The sequence below is a fragment of the Ambystoma mexicanum genome, chromosome 2q (genome assembly GCF_040938575.1).
Source record: "Ambystoma mexicanum isolate Mex_15411 chromosome 2q, UKY_AmexF1_1, whole genome shotgun sequence".
Taxonomy (NCBI): domain Eukaryota; kingdom Metazoa; phylum Chordata; class Amphibia; order Caudata; family Ambystomatidae; genus Ambystoma; species Ambystoma mexicanum.
In genome coordinates, this window is record NC_090924.1 from 1,484,507,422 (window position 1) to 1,484,522,284 (window position 14,863).

Here is a 14,863-nt window from a genome sequence, read left to right on the forward strand (position 1 = left end):
CATCACAGAGGCAAACAAGCTTTTCATGTCACCTACAGCTAGTGTAATGCTGTGTGTTTATTGAGGGCATAAATCCATTTTCCCGCCCCCACAGTGAGAGAGGGCAAATTATGCATTAAACTGTTCTTATCCACCTGGGGCCAGGGTAGACAGTTAGCCCTTTCTGAGACTTTTTGCAATAAGGGTAACTGTGTTCCCTATTTATTATGCTGTAAAGCCTTACCAGGCTTTTTTTCCCTTCAGTAGCACTATTCTATACAGTCACATTTTCTGTCTCCCCACGTGGTTCTGTCTCTGTCATCTCCAGTCTCTCCCTCGTCTAAGTCATCTGTATCTCAGTTCTTGTCATTATCGTCGTTGTTACGTTCTACATTCCTATCAATCTGCAGAGAGTTATAATCAACACTGTAACAGTCTTGTTCTGCCTCTGGCGAATGCCTAGGTTGTTCACCTGGCTGCTGTTGATTACCCTTGGGATGCACCAGTGGATCTTCGACAACCTTGCTGTCAGTTTTAAAGAATATCTGCCCTGCTCTCCATTCATCTGTGGCTATGTTCATACTACACCCCTCCCTTTGGTACTGCACTGCTCTCTCTAACTCCTGTGCGGTTGGGCCTCTAATCGCCTTAACCCAAAGCAGGCCCACCACTTAAGAGTCGAGTGCATGTTTGTATATAAAGCAAGTTTATTGTACAGTTGGCCGGGAGGAGCCAGATGATGCTGTAGTGTCAAACTAACCCAAGTTTCTCCAAACCACACAAGTTGGCACATTATATACATTTTGGCAACATTTAAAACACTCCTATATTTTTTATTACAAACCACTCCCACATGTGTTTGGTCAAAACCTATACAAAAGAAATGCAATCTTTCTCCAATTCCCCCGTTCTCATTGGTCACGTTCATCTTACCTCCCATCTTCAGCTTGTATACAACGTTTAGGATATGTCCATGGAAGGTCATGACATCAACACATAGTTACACGGTCACACAGATAAATCATTTATTACAAGTCCCTGCTGGCCTGAGACCTCCTAACCCCAGACATAGTTGCATATGGTTTCAAAGAGTACTTAAAAAAATATGAGGGGAAGAATAAACAGTTTCCCTTTCAATTGGTGATAACCATCTCACCCACCCCGACTTTCTGGCATCAGTGGACCATCCTAATATAAACGACTACCATTTCAACATACATGGCCTCGAGTTACATCCTGAGAAAATCCCTTCACCCCAGTTTTATTGCTGGTCAGAAACAAATGGCTGAATCCCCCTGAACAACAGATTACAAGCTCCCATGCACTTACAGATTTACATCTCTCGTCCGCGATACTGCCAAGCCATAAAATCCCCAGCCCAGCCTATTGGCTGACCATCTGCTGAATGTTTCTGTTTACTCATTACCTTTCCTTTGACCTACAAACCCTGGAAACCCTTTTTTTTTGTTTACAGGTACTCATAATTCAGCTTCGTACCATGACTACAGAGTTTAACTAATTCATGAAAAGCGCTCATTGCATATAGGTTTGTAAATTCCCCATGCATGTAATATCAGGCTATGCATGTGTTAAAAACTATTGCATTCTCTCCAAAGCGGTTTCTTCATGACAAATCCATGAAGCTCTTTGTTGCCCAGCTGCTATGTGCTTTGTGGCACCCCATACATAGATTGTATTTATATTTCATTGGTGGTTTTGGCATTTATCTTGCTGTGCATGTGCAAATCTTAAATGTATCAACTTAAACACAAAGTAACCCTTAAAGCAACACATATCCAACTTTGCCGCTCTCCCAGTCATAAATATGGCATTCGCAACTTGAACCCCTCTTTCTCATTGGGACCTTTCCTGTCCATACCAACACTCCTCCTGTGTTTTCTATAACTCGTTGTCTAGCTGTTATCGCATATTATTCTCTACTTCCAATGCCAATGGGTCTCTGGTATTATCCTACAAACTTTCTGGTGTTTCTTTCTTGTCCTCACTAGGAGGCATATACCTGGGTTTAGTATAAACCATAGCAGGCACAATAGGGAGGTGTGGCAGTAGCTTTCACATCTGCCTGATGTGCCCCTACTTTATCACTATCAGAACCTTCCTCTTCTTCTTCGAACATTTTCCACAGGTGAAAAATCACCTGTCTATTTTTCAAGTATTTCCCTTTATATGTTGACAGAAAATATGTGTACATGAGGTCAATTATGCCCTGTTCAGGCGTACCCTCTGTCGGCCAAGCTTTAAACACTTTTCCAACAGTCCCTTGTACCCACACCTTGTCATACTATACTGATTTCTCTCTGTACAGTGGGAGTGCCATAATAATAACAAAAATACAAAAGAAATAAAAATGTCCCTCTCGGTACATGACACAACTGTTCCTGCAGTGCTCTTTATGCCCCCTCTTAATAACCAATTACCAAGAAATCTTACTTACTTATCCAAATATGTCAACCCCAATCCATGGTGTTCAATAATAACCAACATTCATTCACATCTCACATCTAAGCCCCCAATCCACATCGACATACACACACATACTGTCTACACATACAAGGGGGCTCTCCACACCACTTCCCACACAACCTCAATACACAGTTCCACAACAAAATGACCAACAATACAACACCTATATACAAGAATCTCTTCAATATACACCAATAACAACCTCTAGGTAGCACTGCCTACCCCTTTATAAGAGGAGTTCACCATAACAATTCACCCATCTAGTCTACTATCATATGACATCATCTTTCCTATCAACAGGGGTGCTTCACCTCTCTACTTTTCACTATTGTTGGATGCCAACTATGTGACATCGCCTTTTCCCTTCTATTGGGGAGTTTCTCTTTAACTACTCAAAACAAAAGAAGGCCACACAATAACGTGGTGCCAAGCACATGTACACTCACTTTCTCCAGTGTCATTCGAGCCCCCCTGATGCTTCATTTTGTCATGCCGTTTATCTGTCGCCATGGTGTGTCTCCCGGGTTGCCTTCCTGGAGGCTCTACCTGCGCTGGAGATGGCCTCGGGTACGCGTTATATGGTCACTGGCCGTGATGGGCGCCGCCATTACGGCGACTTTGCGCATGCGCAGGAGTACATGTCCGGCTCTTTGCGCATGTGCACTTCGCAATGCCCTTTGGGTTTACAGGGCAACTATTTCCTGCCTACATAAACAGTGGGAAGACGCTCCTTTGTTCGTGTAAACACAGTCATTTTGTTTGTGTTTTCGCTCCTGGGATTTATTCCTTGCCTGCTCCTTAACCCCTTAAGCTAGCCTTCCTGATTCCAGACCATCTTCTCTCTCTCTTATCCCTCCTGCTCTGTACCTACCTCCCTATTCCCTTGCTGCCTCCTGATTCTGCCTTGCTTCTTGTGCCTTGACCCTGCAGTCACCAGCAGCCTGCATCGCTCTCACCACCACCTGAGCTCTGCAGTCATCTGAACTATCGTAGCTGTCAGTTGGACTTTGTACTTCTGTTTACTGGTGAACCTTCTGGATTCTGGCTTTGTAAGACCTTCCCTGTCAGTGCTTGCACTGTCCTTGTGCCACATTAATCAGGGAGGTTCTATCCTGTGGCGTGGGGAGCTGATCCAGCATAGCCCTGTGCATTAGGGACTTGTTGCGTTGGTTTCCCGCCCCACCTAGTCATCAGATTATCCAAAAACACTTTTGGACATACTGGCTTTATCATCTCATCAGCAGCAGAAGAAAGCAGGTACGCAGCGCAATCGTGACGCTTTACATGACAGATTGAGACGCCCTCAGCCTGATTATGACATGGAGGCAATCCAGGAACTCAGGGACGAAGTACATGCTCTTAGGACGGAAATGGTGACCCTTCATCAGGAAAATGCTACCCTAGGTTAAGCAATAACTTAAGGTGCTACTGCTTCTTGGCTCACACTTCCCAATGAAGTATGATGGTGACCCAGTACGACTGGCTGGATTTCCTGTTTCGCCCAACCCACTTTGTACGGGACAAAGCCAAGATAGGATACATCCTGGGTAACCTCACTGGAAGTGCTCTGGCTTGCGCTGCTCACCATGTCTCATCGAACATCCCCCTCCTAGCTGATTTTTCAGAGTTCTAAAAGACTTTCATGAACGTCTTCCAATCTCCCAATCTTCCCTCATCAGCACAGAAATGATTAATAGAACTCTGGCAGGGATCCTGTGACCTACTCACTTATATCAGTCGGTTTTGCCCATTGGCCATAGATGCACAATTGCAGAGGTGACCCAAAAGACCCTATTCAGTCTCAGGTTACACGACAACTTAAATGATAAATTGGTACACATTCAAGAGCCAGACACCCTCCAGATGTTACTTGTTCAAGTGTCGCACATTGACCACAGGTTGACGGAACGCAGAGGGGAGATGCCGGCTTGGAGCCTATGCAGTTGGGTGCCCTGCGTGGACTGTTATCCAAAGCTGAGAAGAAACGACGCAGTGCACTGTGACTCTGTCAATACTGTGGTGCTGTAGGACATTACCTAAGTACCTGTCCTCTTCAACCACCAAGACCTTCAGAAAACTAATAGGCCTGCTGTTGCCTTCTCAACTGATGGCAGGCATATCTTTGAATACAGCTGTTCTGCCAAGACCTGAAAATAGCTAACCCATGTAAACTGTTCCATTATTGATTCTGCAGGTGAAAGTCTCTTTGGGTCAGGTGTTGGAAACACTAGCTCTGCTTGATTGCGGGTCATCTGGTAATTACAATGATGTCAATTTCATGCAGAATAACAGGATTTCTCTGCTGGATAAATAAACATTAACCCCTATCAAAGTTGTAGACGGGACACCATTGTCTTCTGGACCTGTTTTCCAATGATCTTGGCCTTTGGATAAATGGACACTCTGAACGCATTTCATTCAACATCATAAAGTCGCCCTCCTACCCAATACTCCTGGGATTGCCTTGCAGTTATTTTTACAATCCTCATGTGAACTGGGAATCACACACTCTGGTGTTCACTTCCATTCATTGTACACAGCTCTTTGGAAGCCTTGAAACCCCTAGGGTAACCACTGACACAACTTCCTTACACTTCGGTGTGAAGAACTCTCAGTTATATTCTTTGGGTGCCATTCTGGAGGTGAACAGAGACTTTCGTCATGTGTTTTTGGAACCAAGACACATAAGTACTATGATTGTGAAACTGACCTGTTGCCTGACAAACTGATTCCCCATGGGATGGTATATTCCTTGACTCCTCCGGAATGCAACGCTCTTCATTTGTATCTGGATGATTGCTTGGAGAAAGGGTATGTCGTGCCCCCTAAATCTCTTCCTGGTTTTCCTCTGTTTTTCGTTAAAAAGAAAGAGGGGATGCTACGGACATGTATCGATTACCGACAGCTCAACGATACGACCTGCAAGGACTGGTATTCTCTTCCATTGATTCGTGACAACATGGAGTCCCTACGCCCAGCCACTGTTTTTACAAGCTGGATTTCAGAGGAGTGTATCCTCTGGTATAGAGAAGAGCAGGTGACGAGTGGAAGACTGCCTTCTAGACATGTCTTCCAGCGGTTCATGGATCATGTCTTTTCGGATTTGCTCGGTCTGTCCGTTTGGGTCTACTTGGACGATACACTCATTTTCTCTGCCTGGTTTGATGAACATGTGACAAAAGTCAAGGAAGCCCTGTGTCAGTTGGCCAAACACCACCTCTACGCTACGGCTGAAAAATGTCTGTTTCATCAGGGGCAGGTGTAGTTTCTTGGATATGTGATCAGCGGGTCTGGAATTCAGATGGACCCTGGTAAGGTGCATGCGATACTCCAGTGGAAGAAGCCGTATGATCAGAAATCTCTGCAACGGTTTTTGGGTTTCGTGAATATTTATCGCCATTTAATCCTGCATTTCTCAAGGGTATCGGCTGAATTGACCAATCTGTTAAGTTGTAAACTGCCTTTCGTGTGGACTCTGGCACTGATCAATCCTTTGAAGAACTCAAAAGGCCTTTTGTATCCGCACCTATCTTGAAACACCCTGAGGAGGATCAACTTTTCATAGTAGATGCCAATGCTTCCGACTCAGCTATTAGGTCAGTTATTCTTCAATTGGATCCAGTCAGAGTTGTTGAACACCTGGTGGGTTACTACTCGCACAACTAATCCCCAAGTGAGTGGAACTACGCTGTGATTGATAAAGAGCTTTTGGCCATCAAATCAGCATTTGAGGAATGGAGGCATCATCTTCTTAGGGGTCGATTTACTGTGGAGATCTGCACTGATCACAGAAATCTGCAGTATCTTCGATCTCTTCAGTGTCGGAATGCCAGACGATGGGCCTTTTTCTTTTCAAGCTTTGACTTTTTAATCACCTACATACCTGGTACCAGAACAAGAAAGTGATGCCTTATCTCGGTCTTTGGGAGAACCTGAAGTGGACACCAGTAGGGATATCAGTTTGTTGTCACCTAAGCATTGCTTGTGTACCCTGTGCCCTTATCTACCGAACATTTTATTGGAGACCACAATGGATCCATTGTGTCAAGTATTGTTGCAAAGGCCTGAGATCAGCAAAAAGGATGGGCTGTTGTTCTTTTTGGTACGTTTGTTCTTGCCTACTCAAAGTCTATGTGAGCCTGTGCTCAGGAGTTTCCATGATGCAAGGATCAGTGGGCACCGTGGTATCAAAGTCACCCAAGAACTTATTTCACGTCAATTCTGGTAGCCAGGCTGGGCTTGTCAGGCGCAGGACTATGACAGTTCTTGTCCAATCTGTGCTCAGATGAACAGCCACAAGAGACCCGTAGGACTGTTACACTCAACCGAAATGCCTCCTTTTTGCTGGCAAAACATAGCCACAGATTTTATTGTTGAGCTGTCTCCCTCTAATGGGAATACATGCATCATGGTAGTTATGGACTGATTTACCAAGATGGAACACTTTGTCCCCTTTCCAAAAATTTTGAATGCGCTGCAGATGGCACGTACCTTTTTTCACAAGATACATCGCCTTCATGGTTTACCTGAAAATATCCTCTCTGATCGGGTTGGCAGCACATCTTTCTATTCTGGGCGCAATTGTGTCACCACATTGGAGTGCAACGAGCCACGAGTTCAGGATATCACCCACAGACCAACGGTCAGACTGAGCGTACTAACCAAACTTTGGATTTGTATCTGCAGTGCTATTCCAATGCAGCTCAAGATAACTGGTGTGACTACCTGGACACTGTGGAGGTGGCCTACAACTCATGTCATTCTGCTACTGGGCTGAGTCCTTTCCTTTGCTCTTCTGGTATTCACCCGAAGATATTACCCTATCACCCGGTCTCACCTAGCTCAGTACCTACTGCCGACCAAATGGTTCTTCAGTCAGGCTCAACATCATTTGGCATCAGAAATGCTGGTCAAAGCACAGGAGTATATGAAAGTGCTGGCAGACAAGAGGAGGTCACCAGAACCTAAGTATGAGGTTGTCAATATGGTCTGGCTCTCCTGCAGAAATTTACCTGTCTGGAACTTACCGTCCAAACTGGCTCCACGTTTCTTTGGTCTGTTTCGGATCCTCTGTCGCCATTCCTCTGCGGTCTATCATTTCCAACTGCCTTTCTCTTGGCGTATGCACCCTGTTTTTCACACCTCTCTTTTGAAGCCTCACGCTTTTGATGCTTATAAGCGGACCTGCCCTCATCCTGCCCCCTTGATGTGTGATGTCTCCCCTGAATTTGAGGTTCAGGAGATCTGTGATTGCAGGATCTGGAGTGGTGGCCTTCAATTCTTGGTGGATTGGAAGGGGTATCCTGCTTGTGACCGTACTTGGGAGCCCCATTCCCATGTTCATTCTCCACATCTGGTTCGGGAGTTCTATTGATATCACCCTTCCAAACCTGGGGCCCTGGTTCTTCCTGGGAGGGGTCATGGTGTTGTGCTGCTTACCTGTCACCATGGTGCAGGGTCTCGGTTGTGTTCCTGGAGGCTCTATCCGTGCTGGAGATGGCCTCGGGTATGTGCTACACGGTCGTCGGCCGTAATGGGCGCCGTCATTATGGTGACTTTGCGCATGAGCAGGAGTCCGTGTTCGGCTCTCCGTGCATGCTCAATTCAAAATGCCATTCGGGTTTCCAGGGCAACTATTGCCTGCCTACATAAACAGTGGGAGGATGCTCCTTTGTGCGTCTCAACACAGTCATTTTGTCTGTGTTTTTGCTCCTGGGACCTGCTCCTTGCCTACTCCTTAACTTCTTGAGCTAGCTTTCCTGATTCCAGACTCTCTTCTCTCTTTTATCCCTTCTGCTCTGTACCTATCTTCCTATTCTCTCGCTCCCTCCTGATTCTGCCTTGCTTCTTGTGCCTTGACCCTGTAGTCACCTGAAGCCTGCCCTGCTTTTCACTACTGCCAGAGCTGTGCCTCTGTCTTGCTTCTTGTGCCTTGACCCTGCAGCCACCAGCAGCCTGCTTCGCTCTCACATCCGCAAGGGCTCTGCAGTCATCTGTACTTTCGTAGTTGCCAGTTGGACTTGGTATTTCTGTTCTCTTGGTGAACTTTCTGGATTCCGGCTTCGTAAAACCTTCCCTGTCAGTGCTTGAACTGTCCTTGTGCCACATTAATTAGGGAAGTTCTATCCTGTGGCATGGGGAGCTGATCATGCCTGTCCATTAAGGACTCATTGGGTTGGTTTCCTGCCCCACCTAGTCATCAGATCATCCACATACACTTCTGGACATACTGGCTTCATCATCAGCAAAAGAAAGCAAATATGCAACGCAAGCAAGAGTCTTTATGTGACATGTTTCCCCTCTTTACTGCCTGCACAGCCCCCACAGTGGCCCGCCCAAGGAATTAGGCAGACCTTAGTGGAACTCAGCATCTCCTCACCTCCTCGTTTATGTGCATGGAATCTGGTGTCTGCAGGCAGGCACTGCAACCAAAGGTCATGCAGTGGGGATCCCCCCCTTCCTCGGCAGGGGGCTGGATATCATATCAGTATCACCAAAAATGTACAGGTAGACCCAAAACCCATATGGAAAAAATCAATACAAGAATCAATAATAGAGTGCACAAAAATGTAAGAAAAGTCAGGTTTATATGAATATATACGGCCGGGAGAGACAAACAGCTCCGCAAAACGAAAACAGAAAACCCTCTCAACCACTCCCACCTGAACCAGAGTATTTAAAACCAAAAACCACAAATATATTATATCTACAAAAAGAAACATGAATATATCTCATCTCTAGCTGCCTTCCTTTCCATACTGACCTTGTTGCCTGGGGTCCACTGAGCAAGAGGAAAACCAAATCCCAACAAAATGATCATCGTCTGAACTGTGCCTAGCGCAACAGAATGGCTGAAGCAATCGCGTTCCATAGTGGCTGTGTTTCAATATGGCCGAAGTCTTGCTAATTATGATGGGAGACAATTATTTTCACTGGAGACCCCTAAAGTCACTTTCCTCTCCACATCACTCCAATTACTCAATGGCCCTCATTAAGAGTTGGCCGGTACACACTAAAAGTGCTGGGAATAACGTTACCAGCAATTTCACAAGACCGACTGACTACAGCTTTGCCAGTAGGAGGGACTGATTTACCTCCAGCTAAGAGCTGCAGGTAAATCTGCCCCTACTTGTAAAAAAAGCCTGTATTACTGGCACTGTAATACTAATTGTGGCACAATCCTCCCACAGAGAACTAGGGACTCCATGGAAATGGGGACTTACCATCAAAATCAGCAGACAAGTGCCAGTAATGTTATAACATTTTGCTGGTATCCCGGTGGTGTTACCTCTGTGATACCGGCAAACCCATAATGAGGTCCAATGTCAAACCCTATTTACCTAATGTGTTCGAAAGAAATACAAATATACTGTGTAGTGTAACATATTGTTTTCATATGCACTAAACCAATACCATCTCCCTAAAAACCCCACCCTATTCTAAATCTAATGACAAAACATGGCCCTTAAAGTACCAATGATGGCCCAAAAACCTTTATCATTACTGTTTCTGCAGTTTATATTTTTCCTCACATTTGGACAGCACACCTGCACTGGCACAATGGCAATTCCTGCCAAACATTTGAAGTACATTGGCATATGATGGTAATGCCCAGCCCTCCCAACTCTCAGCGGCACCGGAGTGCTTCCCTGCACCTGTAGCAGAAAGCGGCACTTAGGAAGACAGAGCCTCCCTAAAATGGCCTCCTCTGTGGAGACCTCTTCTCTGGCAACTAAGAAACACACCGCTGCTGGCCCGGAATGGCCCTCTTCACCCCATCCAATAAGAGAATGGCGTATTAGCCGGCATGTACCGAAGGCCATGTGCAAAGGCCTGCTACACTCTCAGCCGCTCTCTGCTGATCGACACTGCTGCCTACCTTCTCAAAACCACTCCACCTCGCCTTGCTGTCAGGTAAGCCACCTGTCCCCATGGTAAGTGCTGGCTCTATCAGGCACTCCCCATCTGAGGGGTTCAGAGTTGCACGTCTGCAACCCCCTACTTCCGTGGCCTATTCACACCCCAGCAGGCTAATCCGCCTCTGTGCGCGCACCGTCCAAGTGCTCTTGGCATCCACTCCCATGCCCACCTGCGCCCGAAACCTCTGGGTTGGCAAGACATTCACTATCTCATTTTCTGGCCCAGCCCCTCAGTCCTCTGCTCACCCCATGCTCCACGCATCACACCACTATGTAAACCCACAAGTCAGCTCATTGAATCACGCAGACGTTGTTTGTGCGCATGTACTCGCAGCGCCTTCCTGCACTGCTGAAGTGATGCCTGTCACTGCAGAAGCTGACTCAAAGACATCTCACTCTGCCAGCACTGCATACAATGTTGTCCACGATGCCCGTATGCACTACGACAGCCTGCCCCTAGAAAATTGTGCTCCACCGACACGCGACTCTGAGAAGTTGAATTTCCAGGCTACATTTCTCGCTAATTGCCAGACTGCCAAAATTCCTAATGCATCACTTGTACCCGTAATCAGCCATGATGGGGAATTATCTGATGAATCACATGCACCCATAATCAGCCATGCTACCAAAATGTCCATTGGTTTACATGCGGCCATTATGAACCATGCGGCTGAATTGTCTGATGAACTACATGCCCCCGTAATGCACAATACTACTGCATCCCACTGCTTCGAATAGGCCGAACCCCCACCCCACCAACTTAGATGAACTGTCCTTGGAATATGTAATGGTCTTCCTTCTAGATCTCTTGTGGTCTGATATTGGTCCTTCCTTGGGTGTCTTCTTTTTGTCGTGCAAGTAGGGTCTAGCTTCCCCAGAGGCCACCTTGGCAGGGAATGGAACCTACCTAATGGGAACCCCGAGGAGCTATAACCCCAAGAACAGGGAAAAAGCCTCTGGGCAATAAAAAACCCTGATAGATTTAAACGGTACAGTTGGTCCTTCTTCCTTGATAGTTCAACTATGGTTGGTGAAGTACGGAATAGAGTCTTAACAGAAGTTTGTAAGGATTCCAATCTGGTAGTAGAACTGGGCTATAGAATGGGCGATGAGTGAGAAGCTCCAAGGCGGATGAGGACTGGATGCAGGCACGTACTTGACTGCACAATAAGGATTGAACGTCACCAGACTGAATCAAAAGGTCTTTGTAATGTAGAAAATACAGGATGGAAAGTAAAGAACCACAGTAGAACAATAGGGAAGTTGTGCGGAAGTATAAATATGAAAATATAGAACTGAAGACTTGCGGTAAGCCGCAGAATACCGAAACCCACGTACCTGAGAGAAATGAATGGAACCGCGAGTGCAAAATAAGGTAACTAATATGAATAGATAATCTGCCACTCAAGAATTGCGCCACAATTGTTAATTCAAAAATTTCAAAAAAAACCTCCTTTATTCCTTATTTGCCCTTTAATTCTTGTTAACACGTCTTTCGGCTACTCAAGAGCCTTTCCCAAAACAAAACAGGGCTTGATACGGTACACATCAAATTCTATTCGCATAATTGTTTTACATAAATTGTTCATAAATTTGTACCCAAAGGGTTCAGGCAAAAAAGAGGGTTATGTAATATAAATACACATGTATTTTGAAAAATGGATAATAAATAATAAATAATTTACAATTGCATTACACCGCAATACATATAGTTAAATCAATATGTACATCCAAGTCACAATAAATGCAAAACAACAAAAATTACAAAGAGCAATGAAAAAGTAGAAAAACAAAATAATAAAGATAAAATAACAAACAAAGAAACAAAGAAATATTGTTTTAGAATAATTAATCATGAATAAGTCCAAATTTATATATTTTTGGTTTCAATATTAAATACAAGTTCTCATTAATAAGCCTTGTATATTGGTTCTATCATATGTTTTAATCTACAGTATTATTCCCTTTAGTGGATTGCAGTAAATCTCCATTCGACACACAGTAATAAATGCATAAATGCACGTGTGAGTGCAATAAATGGATAAATTAAAATTTCTTACCGTCTTATTCCATAAGTCCCGGGTAATTCCCTAGAGTAAAAATAATAATGCAGAAAAAATATTTCCAATCTAAATTGTTATTAGCACACACACATCTAATCTATTAATTCTCAAAAGGTTTTGTTTAAGCTCAACCTCTCGTATGACCATAAATATATCCCTCCACTTTACAGTCCTGTACACCTACTTTGTCACTCAGCACACCTTCAATTATAATCAGTTTCGGTTTATCATTATGTGGTCCTATTTAGTTACTCAACACACCTTGAATTATAATCAATTTCGGTTTATCCTTAATTGGTTAAACATTCTCCCCGTTAGCACACCGTTCCCGGTCTAAATGGACTCCCATATGGTTATTTGGGATGCCCAACTGCGGGCATGCAAAAAACGTCTCTTTCCCCTCGTTCGGAGACCCACCGCTGTTAGCCTACCTTATGCTTAGTAACAATCCGTCTCCTCGCGTCGGCCTCGAACAGTAATGAGCCGTCGCGGGGATCCACCATGCAATGTATAGCATCACCATGGTTACATGAATCCACCTTCTTCTCTTTCTAAGATCGTTTCACAAAGCGGCCATATTGGAAAGGTTTAAAGACACGCACATCATCCATTCACTTTGTCATTATTTGTATCATGATGATGTGTCGTATTCCCCGATCACCCATTTGCATGTTACATAATTATAATTATATTTCTAATTGGACATCTACCCTCGAGTTTAAGGTGTGTCGAATGTTATTGACCACTATCCACCCTTACATAACACTATTGCTCATCTCTGTCGGGACCGCCCCGATGATCTAATTAATTGTATTTATACGTACTCATGTCAATCTTGATACAAATAATTGTTATTGAAAAAACTCGGTATTACAAAATACCCTTACATACATTATTATGTATCATTATATACATGTTACATGTAGGATCAACTTATTTTAAAAAATAAAAGAGTTCATCCATTTCAATACCCATTGTTACCTTCTACCAGATTAAAGGTATCATACCCAAATGATATCCTTTCATTTCATGATATGTATGAGCATTCAAAGTCAGAGAAAATGTCCCATCTCATTGTCATGGTTGAGACCAAACTCAATCGATCTAAATTTGCATATCAATCTGGCTTCCATCTGTCTTAGTCTCTCCTCTAGGTCTCCACCTCTTTTCCCCATTTGTATCTTCTGCAGTCCAATAAACCTCAGAGATTTTTTGTTTTCCATTTGATGTTTGAGCTGTGAATGTTGTGCCAGCGGTAATGTTGCATCCTGGCTTCCAATAGTTGAAAAATGTTCTCTTATACGGAACCTAATTTCCCTAATCGTACTCCCAATATAAATCATCTTGCATGGACATATTATCGCATATATTGTGTATTTTGAGCGACAATTTATATTTTCTTTTATTTTCATTTTCGTCCCTCTTGAGTCCACAAATTCCATCGTCATATCATGTGCAAATTCACACATGGTACATGTGCCACATTTTCGGAACCCTAACATCTTTCGATCCAACCATGTTCTACTAGGTTCAGGTTTCACATCTGGTAGAAGAGAAGGGCTCAAGGTCATTTTCAAAGTTTTAGCCTTCCGATATATCATTCTTGGTCTCTCTCCAATACAACCCGTTAGGTGAGGATCAAGTTGTAGAAGATGCCAGTTTTTATTTAAAGTTTTCTTCAGTACTGCAATATTAGAGCTGTATGTTGTAATAAAATTAATCATCATATGCAAAGTATCATTCCTTATTTCTTTGGGCATCAGAGTCTGCTCCCAGGTTAATTTGGCTACCTTTTGTTTTGCTGCTCCAATGCATTTCCTCGAATAACCTCTCTGTTCAAAGCGGTCCAGCAGTAATTCACATTCAGTCTTAAAATCATTAGTATTTGTACAGTTTCTACGCGCTCTAATAAATTCCCCTTTCGGGACATTCCATTTTACCGGTTTGTGATGGCAGCTACTGGCATGAAGGGTTGAGTTCACCTCCGTTTCTTTGCGAAAAGTTTGTGTTGCCAATCTATTGTTCTGTACAAAAATGGTCAGATCCAAAAAATTCATGGACATCTCGTCATCATGGCCTACAAATTCAATGCCAAGATCATTATCATTTAGTCTAATTTTAAATTCATTCAAATCCGAACTCGTTCCATCCCAAATTATAAAGACATCATCAATAAACCGGACCCATAGAATCATATGTTGTTTAAATGCCTCATCCTTGTATACTGTTTTCCCCTCAAACATTCCCATAAAGAGGTTTGCCAATGCCGGTGCATACTTAGTGCCCATAGCAATCCCTTTCTTCTGCTGATAGTATTTATTATCAAACAAGAAAACATTATTTTCTAATGTTACTGCCAACAGCTCCTTCAGCATTTGTATGTATTGGTAGTGCGATGCCGAGTCCTGTCTAAATACA